This window comes from Pinus tabuliformis, chromosome 5_1, assembly GCF_031772625.1.
Source record: "Pinus tabuliformis cultivar Carrire ecotype Pingquan chromosome 5_1, CPIR1, whole genome shotgun sequence".
NCBI classification, from domain to species: domain Eukaryota; kingdom Viridiplantae; phylum Streptophyta; class Pinopsida; order Pinales; family Pinaceae; genus Pinus; species Pinus tabuliformis.
Genome location: NC_142305.1, coordinates 311272040 through 311289935, shown reverse-complemented (window position 1 = coordinate 311289935; position 17896 = coordinate 311272040).

Below are 17896 nucleotides of genomic sequence, written 5' to 3'. Positions count from 1 at the left end.
CAAGGCATATTTATCACATCTTATGGTGACTTCTCATGGATACAATTAATATAGATAGATACCATTGTAACCTTTAATACTACTTCAATTTATAACCTTTGTAATCCAGTAGACACTACTACAGCCTTGGGTTTCTATAATCCACTGAAAAACTTCAAACCTATATAAAGTTACTATCATGCAATCTTCATGCCTCTGAGTTTTTCGGATATTCTAAACTACTTGCAATTTTCAAGTGTCTCTGAGCTTCCTGCAACTTTAGGTGTCTCTTTCTGCAACTTCAAGTGTCTTTGCATGCAGTTAATCAACTATGATATGACAATTTTAAGGAGCATACTTCTTTCAGATCCTCCTTCAAATTGATGTGGATGACCTTGGAGAAGTGTAGAGAACTTTGATTTATTTGATGCCACCTTAGATGAGGTCTAGGTCTTCTTGAAACCAAGATTTTAAATGATCCTTTATCAAGACTTCCTTACCCTCAAGAAGATGATGAGATCCAAATATCTTCAAGGTGCCTTTTGTCCTTCTTTACCATAGCTTTGATACCATGTTAGAAACTTAGAAAGGAAGAAATACTTTCTTATTTTGATAATTACTTGTGATTTCTTTGTGTTCTTATTATCTTCTTTTATGTTTTCTTTTATCTTCTTATCATCAAGTAACTAGAAAAACACAAATGCATGAAGATTAAAACAACAAGGACACATGATATAGGGTCTCAGCCAAGGCCAAACCCCTCTCCTAGGGTAACACCCAACCAAAATATCTTCTCTTCTTCAAGAACCAAATAAAATGAGACAACCAAGACTTCTAGATAAATAATAAGTTCTCCTCCATCCATTATGTCATCCTTCCAACTGTTGAGAAATCTATAGGGAAATAGTTAGGATGATTTCTCTTTTCTTGATAATTTCTTGTGTTATATTTTTACTTTTTCTTAATTATTAGCTTCCTTTTATTATTATGTTTGTTCTTATCATCAAGTAGCTACCAAAACAAGAAGACAAAAAATACACAAGAACACATATTGTAGGCTACAAGCGAGGGCCAAAACCTCTCCACTTGAGAGGAAATCCTCTAAATCTCTTCTCCTCTTATAGATTCTTCAATTGATGAATACTAATTCCTCTAGACCAAGACCAATACCCTTCCAAGACCATGTTTGACCTTTCCTGATGATTTGATTCCTTTTTCCAAGTCAAACCTAGTGAAATCTCTTCCAACTTCACAACTTCGACCCCAGCCACAGAATTTCGGCCTCTACTGCAGGTCTGAAATTTTTCCCCCTTGCAATTTCCCCTACATCCAGTGAGTGAAAATTAACCTTCCAAGGCCTCCTAGCAGCTTCACTTGACTTTATTCCTTGTTTAGGGCTAGAAAGTGACCTAGAAGACTCCTCTTCCAACAACTTCAAACTTATTCTAGAAACTTGAGAATTTAGACCTTGAAGAAACAAACCTTAGCTCTTCTTCTTCAAACGTTTGAGAGAGAATTACCCCAAAAAATTCTTCCTCTGTCCTTCTTCTTCTTCACTATCCTTCTGTCTCTTCTCCTTCAATTATATTCTGAGAAGTGAATGTGTGTCCAAGGGAGGTCAAGTTCCTTCCTTTATATAGGCTTCTAAGGTGGATGAGGCTCCTCAAAATAGGATAACTTCTTAGCTGGCAGAGTGAATTGGTCATGGAGGGTATTATAACACTTTTAAATACAAAAAATATTATTTTTACAAGTTACAATGTTCCAAATGGGGTCTTCAACATATGACAATGACTCTTTTGGCTTCTTGACCTAGAAAAAACCCAAGAAGCACTCAATGGGTGCTTGAATTCTAAAATAAAATACCTTGAGAATGAAACTCATGCTTCAAAATAACAATAATAATTTTTCTTTCATTCTACAGTATACAAGAATCAAAAGTACATTTTATATTTATGAAGACTGAACCTAGTTACACACTTTTCAATGCTCCCTCTTAACTAGGGAGGTATTCATAAATGGTACATGGACATTCTCAATTTGAAGAGATCTCATAAGAAGAGTCAGATTGGTAACCCATTTGTTTAGCATCATATCAACCAACATTATCACATAGCAAGGCCTTGACTAACTGCTCTATCTCTCCACAAGATCAAAGGACAATGCTGGCAAGACCAAAAATTTATAGACACCTTCATCATTGTCTCTCAAGGTACATACCCGTCCTAAGTGTTCATAGGGTATGAACTTCTAGGACTATTCTTATCTTGGATTCCCAGTCCTCAAGGAATACCAGTCCTCTACGACTACCCTTATCTTGGATTCCCAATCCTCAAAGAATATCGGTCCTCTATGACTACCCTTATCTTAGATTCCCTACCTCATCCTCAAAGAGTATCAGATGCGAGATGCTTACTTAATGCTCCATTATTTCTTCCCAAGTGAAGACAATAATGATGTGTCTATCTCTCCCTCTCAACTAGGGAGGATATATCAAAAAATCTAAGTTTGTCTCTCAAATACACAAGCTTATTATTAGGATGATATTTTTTCAAGATGTCAGCTACCTTTTCATCAACGGAGATATACCATAGCTCCAACACACCATCCTGCACCAACTTTTGAATGTAGTGATATTTTTTGTTTATATGCTTTGGATTTCCATGAAACAATGGGGCTTCATACAACCTTATATAACTGGTGTTGTCATAATGTATCGTTGTAGGGTCCATTGGTCCTTCAAACAAGTCGAACAACAACTTTCTCAACTAGACAACTTCTTTGATTACTTCACAGGCTACAATATATTGAATCTCAACACTACTCAAAACCATTGATTCTTGCTTTCTTCTCATCCATGAGATCATGGAGGATCCCAAACTAAAACATTCTCCAGTGGTGCTTCTTCCATATTGCTCACTGCCTCCCCAGTTGGAATCTGTATATCCAATCAAGTGGACATCATTCCTCCTATCATACTTCAAGTAGTAGTGGATTGTTCCTTTCAAATATCTTAGTATATGCTTGGCTGCTATCCAATGATCATGCTTCAAATCAAATTGGATGACTGAGAAAATTTACTATAAAACATATGTCTGGTTGAGTATTCGCCAAGTACATTAGTGGTCCAATCAATTGTCTATACCTGGTTGAATCCACAAGGATCGATTTAGAACTTCTTAGCCTCTTCAAGTTTGTGATCATGGGGGTTTTCATAGTTTTGCAATCCATAATTTCAAACATCTTCAACATCTCGATCACATACTTTCCCTCACTGAAATAAATCTCATCATGTCCCTGTCAAACTTCTAGTCCCAAATAGTAGCGCATTAGCCCTAGATCCTTCATGTCAAATTTTGATGCTAGTTTCTTCTTTCACTCTTAGATTTGACCTTCCACATTTGTTAAGAGAAGATCATCCATGTACTTAAGAATGATTACATACTCATTCTTCAAAACCTTGATATAGATATTCAAATAAGAAAAACTCTTTGTGAAGTGCAATCTTTGTAGGTATGCATCCATCCTAGCATACCATGCTCTTGGTGCTTACTTAAGGCCATATAATGCCTTCTTCAACCTACAAACATAAGCCTCTCTATATTTGACTTCAAATCCCAAGGTTTTCTCTATATAGACTTCTCCATCAATGGTGCCATTCAGAAATGTAGTCTTGACATCCATTTGGTGGACGTTCCATCCCATCAATGCTGCCAAAGAGAACAACGATTGTATAGTTGTATACCTTGTTGTAGGTGGAAACGTATCTTCATATTCAATGCCTTCTTGTTGATAGAAGCCCATAGCCACAAATATACCTTATATTTATCAATACTTCCATATGTTGCATGTTTAATCTTGTAGAGCCTTTTGGAAGTTATGACAGATTTTTCGTCAAGCCTAGGCATGATCTCCCAAACTCCATTTTTCATTATTGATTGATACTCTTCATTCATGGCATCCTTCCATTCTTTGCATGTGACAACTTATTCAAAGGTGGATGGATCTACTTCTATCAATTTCGCCATATAGGCTGCATATCCAAAATCTATTTTTGGCTTCTTACATTCCCTAAAAGTGCCTTTTACTTATCTATGACCTTCTACATCTATAGAGTAGACTTCAACCAATTGGGTATCTTTCTAGTTTTGGGGATGAAAACCAGTTACACTGGTTCACTGGGAACTTAATCTTCGTGATTTCATTCTTATTCTTCCCTCATGCCTTCCTCTTCAAATATGGGAATTTCTTCATCATCAGAGTCCATCAAGAGTTCCTTTGATGTATATTCTCCTCCATTGTCGGATCTTAAGATCTTTATCCTTCTTTCTGTAAGGTTCTCTACTTTAGTTTTGGATTCTTGAAATTTTTTGAATACCTCATCCTTGGATTTCATTAAATGAACCAAATTTTTTCTTGAATGGTCGTCAATGAATGTCACATAGTATAGATGACCTCCAGGAGACTTTGGAGTCATAGGAGCACATGTTGATGTTGAAATTTCTATGTATTACCTATTAGAAATTTTATCTATATTCTTTTGGTTTATTTCTTCTACTTGTTAATTCTGAAAAATTTATTTAAAACATATAAATAACGAAATAAACACAATACAGTCTCAACATCTATAGATCAACAACTGAAAGAAAACAAACACACAAGTGACACCATTATTTTTGGACAAACGTCCCTGGAAAAACCCAATGCGGGAAAACCGATGCAGCTATTTAGAGTGTTTATTATTATACAATATTTCCTTGAGTACAACTAGGTCCAAACTGGCTCACCTGATAGAGAAAACAACTGGTAGTAATACCTCTCTATTCAAAAATAGGTATTCAAAAAACCTGTCCTACGAAACCCTCTCCAGCAACTATGAATCATTGCGTCAGCCTCCAGGTGCTCTGTGTCAACCTCAGAACCCTCTGTGTTAGCCTTCTGAGGCACTGCACAGCCTCTGGGACCCTCTGCGTCACTCTTGCTACCCTCTGCGTGGATGATGCAAGCCCTCTGGCCTCTACATTGTATCTACGTGGCCTGCTCTGGTTGCTGCTTCTCGCTCTCTGCCTCTGCGCTGGTCTCTCGGCACTATCTCTGCCTCTCTGTCCAATACTCACTTCCCCTTTCTGCTGATCACTGATTCGACTTTGCTTAGCAACCCCGCTTTAGCAAATCAAATGACTGATCACTCTAGTGTATCTTCCAACTGACCCTCAAGCCTCCTCTTATACTTTTCTTGTTGGTCCTTCAACGGCCGAGATTAAATCTCTAATCAATGTCTAAGATTAGTTTGGCTTGATCCATGACTTTTGGAACCTTCTGACTCAATTTTATATTAATACCCATTAATATTTTATTTTTCCTAAGTTTAGACTTAGGAACTCCATTAAAAATATTAATTATTTTAATATCTCCCAAACTGGGTAGAATCTGTCCAAACCATTTATGGGTCTTGGATATCTCATGTGCTTTAGCCTCTCCACCAATTTTAATTGCAAGAGCACATCCAATGCTACCATAAATCAATAGTTGAAATATGTAACTAGGTTCAGTCTTCATAGTGACATATGTGATCATGATTTCATGTATTTGATCTAATAAGAAAAATAAAGCTATTATTGATTTCTTGAGGCATGATTTTCATGCTCAAGAGGAATTTAATTTTAGGTAAAAATCTCCCATTGAGAGCTTCTAGGTCATTGTCATATATGAAAGACCAATTTGAGGCATGTTACATATTGTAAAGAAATTTATTTGAGTCAAATATAGAGTCAAAAGATCCTCCAAGACCTTGTCTGTATGCTACAAAGAAGTTGATCTTCTCAAATAAGCAATTAGCCTATCAAAAAGACATGTTGGGCCTAGGAAGATGTCAAGTCAGCCTATTTTCATGGGAGTTAAGACTATATAAAGAAAGACTCGGCCTCACTTGAAGGAGTATCAATTAAGCCTCCAAGCACAAGGAGGAAGAGAGAAGAAGGAAGACAAGAAACCTATTAGATAGCAAAGAATAAGAACCAAAAGTTTTGGGACTGTTTTGGACCTCCTACTCTTTGCAAATGTGAAGAATTTCAGAGCTACAATTTGTTGTTAGGAAACCGAGTCGCACTACCATCGAAGAATTAAGTATTGATGCCAATAAGGATTTTATTCAAGGACCAAGTTTACAAGGAAATAGAACAAGGTAAAGCAAGGGTGTAAGAAGGTTTATCTCACCATTTTCTTCATACTTGTGTGGTCTAGGGTTTCTATTACAAGGGCCGAAAATTGCAGAAGCTTTAGATAGGCTGAAAATGCAGTAAGAAAGGGTCTAAGTTGCAGTCAAGGAGTTGTAGTGTTGAAGTTGAAGACAGAGAAGAAATTTCTAAATTTGACTGAGCATATGGAGGAAAGGTTTGAGTTGGTATTGGAGGAGTCTATTTCAAGGGTCTAGGTCTTGGAATTCCTCAAATAATGATTCTATAAGAAGAATAATAATGTGGGTTTTCCTCTCAAGATTGGAGAGGTTTTGGCCTTGGTTGATGACCTATATCTTGTGTCTTTGTATTATTGTTCTTTATGGTTTGGTATTTGTTTGATGAAGAAAACAATAATAAGAATTAGATACAAGAAGAAGATAAGTAAGAAAAGTAAAAATACATCACAAGCATTTATCATTATAAGAGAAATCACCTAAACTTTCTTCCCCTTGATTTCTCAACACCACAGACATTAGAATGAATGAGATCCAAAATTTATTTTAACTTTGAAGCTCTTCTTCGAAATTTTCTTTTGGTGTTGTTACCCAATGAACATCCCTTGCATACTTCTTCATGATATTCTTTTAGTTCAGGGATGCCATTCACTATTGAATTTAGGGTTGGTAAAATTTTGTAGTGAAGATGACCAAATCTTCTATGCCAAAGTTCACATGGGATAACTTCAATGTTCACCAAATCTTGAGTAAGGGGATTTAACAATATGTAAAGTATTCCTTCACGGATCCCAATCATCCTTGCATATTCTATGCTCGAATTTTTATCCCATACTACAACCTTTCCATCTAGGAAACAATTATATCACCCTTATCTTCTAAACATGAAATGAAAAGTAAATTCTTATGCAATTCTAGCGAGGTTGATCCAATTCCTCTTACAGGGTAGCTCTTATTGTCACCAAGCTCTACAAAGTAAGAGGAATTTCCTTTTGAGAATGTTTTTAGTTTCTTATGTTGACCAACCATGTGTCTCAATGCTCCACTTTTGATTACCCAAATATTCTCATCTTGAAATGTGCCAGTGAGTGTTGATAATAACCCTTCATCCTTTGTAGATGTCATGGTTACTTCCTTATTAAGAGAAAATAAGTGATCCCATACTTATTTGATGCCATTATTGAGATGAATTGGCACAATTGTACAATTATTAAGGAACTTCTTCAATGTAGAATATATTTTCATTATTTCCGTAACCAACCTTAGCTCTGATACCATGTTGAGAAATATATTCGACAGTAGTAGGATGATTTCTCTTTTCTTGATAATTGCTTGTGATATATTTCTACTTTTTCTTACTTATTAGCTTCTTTTCTTATCATTATATTTGTTCTTATCATCACACAACTACCAAGACAAGAAGAAAAATAGTACAGAAGAACAAGAAATGTAGGTTGCAAGCGAGGGCCAAAACCTCTCTAGTTGAGAGGAAAACCCGTAAATCTCTTCTCTTCTTATAGATTCTTCAATTGACGAATTCCAAGACCTCCAGAACAAGACTAATAGCCTTATAATACCAACACTAACCTTTCCTAATGATGTGCTTCCTTTTTCCAATTCAAACCAAGTCAAATATCTTCCAGCAGCACAACTTCGACCCTTGTTATAGAATTTAGGCCTCTAGTGCAAGTCTGAAATTGTCGACCCCTTGCAGTTTCCTCTGCATCCACAAATGTGAACAAAAAATAGCCTTCCAAGGCCTCCCAAAAACCTCACTTGATTTTATTCCTTGTCTAGGTCTAGAGAGTGACCTAGAAGACTCCTCTTGCAACAACTTCAATCCTCTTCTAGCAACTTGATAATTTCAACCTTGAAGCAGCAAACCCTATCTCTTTTTCTTCGCACATGTGAAAGAGAATTACCCAAAAAACTTCTTCCTTCACCCTTCTCCTTCTTTGCTAGCCTTCTTGCTATTTTCATTTTCTTAGATGATGAGAAGTGAATGTGTGTCCAAGGGAGGTCAAGTTCCTTCCTTTATATAGGCTTCTAAGGTGGACGGGGCTCCTCAAAATAGGACGACATCTTAGCCGGCAGACCGACTAGGTCTTGGAGGGTATTTTGACACTTTTAAATACAAAAATAATTATTTTTACAAGTTACAATGTGCTTGATGGGGTCTTCAACATATGACAATGACTCTTTTGACTTCTTGACCTAGGACAAATCCTAGAAGAACTCAATGGGTGCTTGAATTCTAAAATAAAAGACCTTGAGCATGAAACCCATGCTTCAAAATAACAATAATAATTTTTCTTTCATTTTACAATATAAAAGAATCAAAAGTACATTTCATATTTATGAAGACTGAACCTAATTACACACTTTTCAACACTAATTATCCTTCTTTTATCAAGACAAAGATTCCCAAGTCAACAAGTTGTTATACCATCAAAGTCAAACCAAGTCAATGCAAACTTTGCTCCAATCAGGATCTCGACCTTCCTTTTATCTCTGCAATTTCTGTATCCTTAGCCCTACTTTTCTATCCCAGAATTTCTCACATGTGTGACATACAAATAATTTCCAGTCTTGTTTGGCTTGACAAAGGGCCCTTCCTTCCTCGCATGTACTCTTCTTCTTTGGCAATGGGTTTAGACCTTCTTTTATGCTTTTCACACTTTCTTCCTTCACTTAGATTGCAGATCGAATACTTCTTGATGATGTTCCACAATAGGTTGAGTGCACTACCTATTTATAGACATCGAATCACTTTCAATAAGGCCGACATGAAGATGAAGTAGGCCAACTTGTTGGTGGAGGTGTAAATGACCATCTTATATAAAAACAATTATTTTTCTTTGATACAAAAACACACAATAAGGATCTAGAACATGACGAAAAGTACAATGACTCATGACTCAACCCTAGAAGCACACAATGGGTTCTTTGACCTATAGCCATAACTAATGAAGCGTGAAACCCATGCTTATAAAAATATTTTTCTTTGATCTTTGTAATAATTTTCTTTTTCTTTTCTTTACCAATACATAAGAATTACATTATGTCATGAACCAAACAACAATTATGAAGACTAATACTAGTTACATTTTCAACAAAAGGTACGCATATGAATTTGATCAAAAGCAAAGGAATTGGATACAATTGTAACAGGAACAGACACGATCAAGAAGGAAAATGGAAGGCAGAAGGAATAGATACAAGTTCTTAGTAGAGAAGCAGAAAAGGTCACTCTTCTAAAGCTAAAAATATAAGAAGAAAAAAGAAGAAAAAAAATCTTTAAAAGTCAGTTTCAAGAAGACCTTTCTCAAAAGAAAGAAGAACTTGACATAACTCTTAATGAAATCAACAAGTTCAAGGATTGGCAAAAGGAACACTTGCAGGATTTTGACAGGAAAGATCAAGAATTGGCTTAGTTGAAGATGAAGGAAAAAAGAGTAGGTAAGGCTCCATGTGATGAAGGCACAAACTTCAATACTTCACAAATTTAGATTGAGGAGAATATTGTTCGAAGTGAAGGAACAAAGAAGATTAAGAATGTTGTGGCTCTAAAGAATGACACTAAAGCAATTGAAAATGAAGGACAACAAAATGCTACACCACCAGCTCCGAAGAAGAATGAATACAGAAGACCATCTAGACAAGATAACTCATCCAGGTATGCTAATTTATTTAATGGTTATTATTTTTCATGTATTAATTTTGGACATATGGCTAGGGATTGTACAAAAATTTACAGGTACAATTATCGAGGGTATTATCAAAACTTTAGAAGCTGGTTGTAGAATCACAAGACAAGTTTCACAAAGACCTTGTCAGCAAAACATACATGTCAGCTGCTCCATCTCTTTAGGCCAAATATTGAATGTTTCAAATGTCATAACTACGGCCATATAGCTCATGCTTATAGATACAAGGAGGAATCTTCCATGAATGACAACCCCAACAGTGAATGTTATAAGTGTCGTAACTATGGAAACATAGCCCGAGATTGCAAATATAAGATGGAATTAACCATGAACGAAAAACTTAACAATAGGTATAAGAAATTATGGATAAGAAAATAGGTACAAGAAGATTAAGTAGATAATAAAGTCTCAATAGTCACGCTTTTAGGTTTCGTAATGTGAAAAGGTCATGATGAGTCAACAAGAACATTGGACGATGACAAGGTTCATGATGACCCTGCTGAAGAGCTGGGTGATACAATATTTTGAAAGATCCAGTTTGTTGACTCCCTAAATTTTGAAGAGGGTAAGTCTATGCAATAGTATGTGGCACGTTTTGAAGGCCTATCTACTGATAGGTTGACAGATATGAAACATTATGGGAAGAATAATAGCTTCAAATCAGATGTTTCAAAAACATTAGATTAGAGCACGTTCAAGGGGAGAAGAATAGTTAAAGAATACAAGTTCACAACAATCTGTATGAAGCATGGCATGACAGGGGGAGACAGGTTGTTGCAACAAGTATCGAGGAAAGAATTTTGAAGACTTATATGTACTTTGCAGAAAGACAAAGGAATGATTCTCGCCAGGGGGAGAAAAAACATATTATAGGTTCCTAGGAAGTAGGTAGATAGTCAGTGGGAGTCACCCTTTTCCAATGATGTCAAAGGCAGAGAGAAATCACGAGAAGGAGATCGAAGCATGAAGTGAGGGGGAGTTGTACTCTCATAAAGAGTATATGTGTTTCCATCAATGACAAAAGGGGAGATTGTTGGATAGTGTTGTCATTAATGTCAACCCTGTGCTTTCACTTTGACTAAACACTTGCCATTGATGTAAAACAATTAATGAATGCTCTTATGTTTGTATGAATTAGATTAAGTGGGAAGCTCCATTGTTGGATGGTTGAAACCCCTAGTTCTAGGATTTGGGTTCTCTAGACTAAGGACATAATTTGAACTTGTTTAGGATTTTTGAAGAATCTAATCATTGAATTTTTCTCGAAGATCCTTGTCAATGGATTCTCCTCATCAAGCTGATTTTGGTGGTATCTAATATGCCCCAAGAGGCCTCCTGAATTGAGAGATATTATCATTTGAAGTTGAAGACCGCAGTCAATGGACAAGAACCCTAACACCATGGTCAAAGTTAAAGGAAAATCAAATGAAGAGATTTGATTAAAATTATAATTAATTATATTAATTAAAGCATAAATTGATTAGAAAGGAACATTATCGAAATTAAAGGGTTAAACTTAAGAATAATCAAAGCATAAAGTTTTAAACTATTTAACTTTAATCAACCTCAAAATATAGGCCATCTTCAATTTTTTCCCAACAATCAAGTTATATGTTGGCCCTCCAATATCTACAAAAAGGAGAAACATTTTCCTTCAAAGGGTATGAATAATAAACCCATTTTTCGAAGATCATAAAGCTCTGGAATTTAGTTTGTGGAAGACAACGAAAAAAATTCAGAAGGAGAGTTTGGAATTTTTCTTGTTTTGATTTGTTTGAGAATTGGATGGGCATACATTATTGTAGGGACAAGACCGATTTTTAAAGGCTCACTAAGGAAACAATTATACAAAGTGAATATTGTGTGTGTATTGAAGCAATGCCGTCCCTTTATGCTTGTATCATAATTTGAGGAAAACCTAGATCGCACTTGGCAACCATTTCTGACACTCATATAGACGGTTGAACTCTTATACATAATTTTTAAGGATTATGAAGTTTTTGTATGGTTATTGCATTGAAAAAAGGGCATCTTTCATTGGTCCAAATAGCATTAGGTCTGGGCATGATGCATTGAAGTTACAGTAGCTTGGAGTAAGGCTCCTTTAGATGTATAGTAGTCAGATCACCTGTGGCATTTTTGAGCTTATATCATGTTAACTTAGTTATGCACCATAATATAGGAGTTGTAACAGTCACATGTAAAACTGGTCAATGCAGTAAATCTTGTTTCTATTGAAGCAACACATGCACATGCGTCTCCATCAAAAGGAAGCCAATTATTTCAGATAGTGGAACAATGAATTTGAAAATTCTTCTTAATAGTAATATTATGTTAATAGTGATTGTAATAGAGGTGTGATGACCTATCGATGCATAGATAAAAGACAGCCTCTGGAAACAAACAATTAGAGGTTAGTTTGATTGTATTAGCAGATTTGTGGCACATTGTATAGGTATTCTTTTATTATCAGTCCTTGTAGTTAGATAAGTTTGATCTTTTTTTATACATTAGTAGTAATATTTTTCTTTGAAAATTATGAAGTAGAGCCATGCCCTAACCACTATCGTTTAATCTTGTGGAAGACATAAGAATGAAGCATATCATAGTAGTTCTTGAAGTCACATCTGAAAGTATATATTTTATTATCATTAAAGTTTGGTTTTGTAATAAGAATTTAACTATTAATTTGCAATGATAAGGATTTATAAGTTGTGATATAATTATTCTATGATGCATTGATCCTATTGGAGGGAGTAACACACAACTGAACAAAGATACATCTTCAGGGGCAGGTCAACATAAACAAGTTTGTACACCTTCCAAATTTGATAATTAAAATTCACAAATAGTCTCATCGTTCAAGAATTCACATAAGCTCAACACTTTATTTTCATTATTCTTATAGCAATATGACTGAAGAATTTAGGGACTAGTGATCTGATAGTCACCCTATGAGTGACATCAGTTAAAGATTTATTAAACTAAGGTATTACAGACTCATGTGCTGGTGTGTGTTCTATGTTATTGAAGCAACAAATCGATCATATTTCCAATACACAGACAATAAAATGGAAAGACAATAGAGAAACACAGTAAGCAAACACAAAGACACAAGCGATTTTAATAAGGAGTTCACCCTATTCTCCAAGGCTACGTCTCCGGTCCAGCTTTCAGTGGTGGCCTTGTTTTATTGTGTCTTGAGCAAAGAATTACAATGCAGGGACTCAATGTGAGTTCTCCTGAAGCAGATTGGCTTGGCAGGGTGGTTTCTTGGATTTCCCAAGCCACTGGAGTGCACAGACTCTTCTTCCTACCAGTTCTGTGACCTTCTGGTCTACAATGAAAGGAGCCAAATGTGATGCTCAGTCTGGACAGATTCCTCTGTGGGATGGCTTGAATATTCAAGCTCTCTAGTGCTCAATGCTACCACTGGTCAGCTCGACCCTCTGTCTCTTCTGCTTTGCTTTACTATTCTCTATGTTCAGTCCTCCTCTTTCGGTTTACTATTCCACTTCTTCGTCTCTCGGCTTCTGTCTCTCTATGTCTAACTTGACTGGTTCGACTGTCTCTGTTCATGGCTTTTAGCCATTCGATCCCTATGCATGTTCGATTCCTCTTTCGCCTCTGTCGATTCACCTTCTGCAGCTGAGCTTGGAGTTCCCTATTTGGCGTCATCATGAACACTGAGGGAGTGGCCACTTGTCCTCCTCTAAACACTGCCAGCATGCTTCGTCGATTCATTTCTTCAGTTATGTCATGGATGCATTCTTCCTCCACTGTGGAAGTCAAATGGATTCCAAATCCATTTAAAACGCAGCTTAATTTCCTGTCGATTCCACTTCCTCCATTGGGCGCGATCTCAGCCGTTCGATTTGGGCCCTCCAAATCCGACGCCATACGCAAGTTTTGCGTGGTTGACTTGCTCGACTAATAGCGCGCGATCAACGATGGTTTTCTCTCACCTTCGATTTCCACGCGTCGATCGTTGTATGGAATCACTCTGCTCTCATCCAAAACCTCTTACCGTTTAAGGGCACCCTGATCAATACCGTTGGTTTTCCAGAGCACAGGTCCGGCCTTTGTACATTAGCACTTTTTGCTTTTCTGCCCGTGGTTTTCTGGCTCCCGATGCGACTGAGTGCTCGGGCTTTCCCATTTCGGCCTTGTTCGCCCAGTGTGCATCAAAAACCTCCTCCTTTTCCCGATCTAGGGCTCTCAGGGGCTACTTTGACCTCCTATGTAGTCTCCATGGGCCTCGGTCAGTGCGCTTTGACCGAGGTCCTCGTTGTTCCACGTTGGATGCCATTACCACTGGTTCAGGGTGTTTTTGATCATTGTTTTGTATTTCTTTAGAGATTTGTCTTGACCTGATACAGTCATGGTTCTTTGACAATCTTCTATGTATCCAATTCGGATCACGACCTTCCCACTGAAAAATATTTTGGACCACCAAAAGTTTGTTTTCAAGCATTGACTAAGTGAGGGTATTATTTCTTCACTTGTCCAATCTCAATCCACTTTGCACTGCTTGGCTTTGAACCTTTGAGCCCAATCTTGAGGTACTCAACGTCTCCCCTACGCGTTGTCCTCACCTTCCTGTCTAGCACTGTGTCTTCCTGCAACTCATTAAGATATTCAGGTAGCAGGTCATCAATAGAAGGCAATTGACTTTGCTCTTCAAGGTCCTCAATCATTGAAGGTTCAAACAATCTCATGTAGTCTGCATTTACGACTAAGTAGATGTGCATGTAAGCTGGAAAATCAAGGCGAAAAGTATTTTCACCAATCTTCTCAAGTATCCTAAAAGGTCCATACCTGGTGGGCTTTAGCTTTTTACTTTCACCTTGCATCCTGTCCTTACTAATATGTAGCCAGACTTGGTCTCCAACTTGAAAACTATGCTCCATCTGATGCTTATCATGCCTAGCATTGTATTTGGCCTAGCTCTTTTCTAGCTATTCTTGTACTGCCTGGTGGATATCCTGGATCTGTTCAATGAACCTAGTTTCCTTGTCCACATCACTGTGTCCATCAACCATTGTATATTTACCAAAGACAAAATCCAAAGGCGACCTTGGTGTGAAACCAAAGCAGGTCTCAAAAGGAGATCTCTATGTAGAAGAGTGTTTGGCTCTATTGTAAGCATGATGCACATAACAAAAGTGTTCATCCCAAAGCTTAGGATGTTTACTGCAATTATCCTCTCAGTAATTGGATCACTATCCTATTTACTACTTCTATCTGGCCATTTGTTTGTGGATGAAAAGCTGTGATTTTCTTCAATTTGGTGTCCATCAGTTCCCACAAACTAGACCAAAACGTCCCCACAAATCGGGTGTCTCAATTAGATACAATGGAAGTGGGTAATCCGAAATGAACCCATACATGTCCAAAGAACAATTTTGCAGTTTGTTTAGCTGTGATCTGTTTACTACAAGGTATTAAAATACACATTTTGTTGAACCTATCCACAACAACATATAGATAATCATGACCTTTTCTAGATTTAGGCAGTTCTCCAACGAAATCCATGGAAACACTTTCCCAAGGGTGAGAAGGAACTGGTAATGGAGTGTACAAGCCTAGTTTTCTATTTCTGGGCTTACTTTTAGCACACATGGCACACCCTCTTACATATTTAGAAAATGTCTCATTCATTTGCGGCCAATAGCAGAATATTTACAGTTGTGCAACTGTTTTACTTACCCCAAAGTAACCTGATATCAGAGAAGTGTGTGCTTCCCTAATTATCTTTATCCTCTCATTTTGTGGAATGCAGAGTTTCCCACAATGATATAAGAGTCGGTCCCTTATATGATAGTCCAATTCTTCTACTCTTTTGCCTTGACTCAAAGTTGCATATACATCTTTAAAGTCCATATCCTGAGCATATTGTTCTATGTAGCTTTCATGTAGCACAGAATTATGCTTAAGTATGGTAGTGTTGTGCCCTACAACAACCCCCCATTTCATATCATATTTATTTACTAAATCATCATATGAAATGGGTCCCTTTAGAAGTTAGTTGGTATCAATACTTCATTATTTGAAAAAGGTCTGCAAACCAAATGAAGACATTATATAAAACCTTTTAAAAACCCATTTTTGGTCAAATAAAACAATCTTTTATCATTGCGATAAAGCGATCGCAAGATCGCATATCGCAATGGCATAGAAAACACAAATAAGTAGCACATTGGTCTACGCCGATGCGATATCGCTATCGGCTATCGGCAATACTCTATGCACATTTTAAAGTGCCCCACGCCATTAGCCCCGACGCGATGCGCAATCGGCGATCGGCTATCGGCAGTAATCTTTACACAGTCTTAAAACACCCCAACCCTTTCACCCCGATGCGATGGAATATCGCAATCGGCAATCGGCGATACACTATTTATGCACATTATGATGCCCATTCACCCCGATGCGATGCGATTTCGCTATCGGCGATTGGGATTTCAAAATTGTCAACGTAAGGATTTAAGTGTTCCCAACGCCCGATTACGATATAGCGCGGATTTCAAAAAGCTGTTAAATGGAGGGATTTTATGATTCATTCATATTTAAATCTTGATCTTTTAAGCAATCATTCACCTGCGCTCAACCGCCAAAACATCCACAGCACGCTTAAACGGGTCATTCGGCCGAATAATGGTATAATGAGCATTTAAGGGGTGGCAGGTCTTAAACGGCCATTTAATGTAATTGTAAGATCCTCCCATGGATTGTGTCTGCGCCCATTTTTAAAGCTAATCCCTTATTACGCATCTGTCAATATTTCTCATCGCTTGCAAGTTTTTATTGCTATTTCTCTGTATTACGTATATTTGCGCCTCTGTGCAGAATTCATCCAAAGGAGAAAGCTCAAGAAAAATGGGGAAGAAATCCAAGAAGACCACAGGCGCTTCCACTACACTGGCTGCAGGACAGGTTCTCACTGACAAGAAGAAAGGATTAATTTCGGATACAACATGTTCAGGTCTCGGCAAAACTACTTGGCAGGGTACCTACAACTTAATCGAAATTGAAGAACCTACGGTGACAATAGTAGAAGCCACTGCTGATTCCACTCGGAAATCTGAGTGCACTCTTAAGGATTTAGCTGACTCCTTCCTTCACAGGATAGCAGCCAGGGAGCAAATTCTCCCATACACAGACGTAGTGCGGTGGGCGATTGAAGAAATCCCAATCTTGGATAGAACCTTCAGCACCAGAGACGGAAGAATTTTCGGGTCGTTCAAAGCTGAGGACTTGAGGCAAATGTACCATTTGCCTAAGCCAGAGAAGATATACAATAAGGCGTTCCTGGAGAAATTCACAAATGAAAATGAAGTTGAATCCAAACCCATCCGGGATTGGAGACAAAATTCGGCCAAGCACAAACACGAATCTTCCGGTAAGTACTCAGTTGATTCCCTGGCTTCTCCTTATTGCTACGCTGGAATAATGATGTGTAGATTGTGGGGATTGCATGACTCCTCTAATTTCACCATAGATATGGTTCCTTTAATGGAAGCTGCAGTGAACAGTCAAATAATGGATTGGGCCACTATTCTCTCAGATAAACTAGCCATAGCTGTTCTTGATTTTAGAAATCAGACTGTCGTCTCTGAAAGGAAAATTCCCCCATTCTATTACAGTGCATATATTTTAGATACATTATGTTTCAATTCTGAATTTCCCGTGCTCGGCTGGAGGTGGACGCCACAAGATCCCACGGCTATCCACATATACCATCAGAAATTATGGAAGACCTCTTACAAGCACCATCTGTACCAAATCTGCAATGGCTTTATGGTGCCTATTTATTATTCTATTTTTGATAAATCCATTCCCAAGATTTCCTATCAAGATTCGTTTGATTTAACAGTGGTAGGGAGTTGGTTTGGAGAAGAGAGATTTACCTACATAAGAGTTTTCGGCAGCCAAGCCAACCCACATGTCCTCCCTTTGTACATACCAGATAAACTGCTAGCAAGAGAAATCGCTTATCAGATTACAGCTGAGAGTG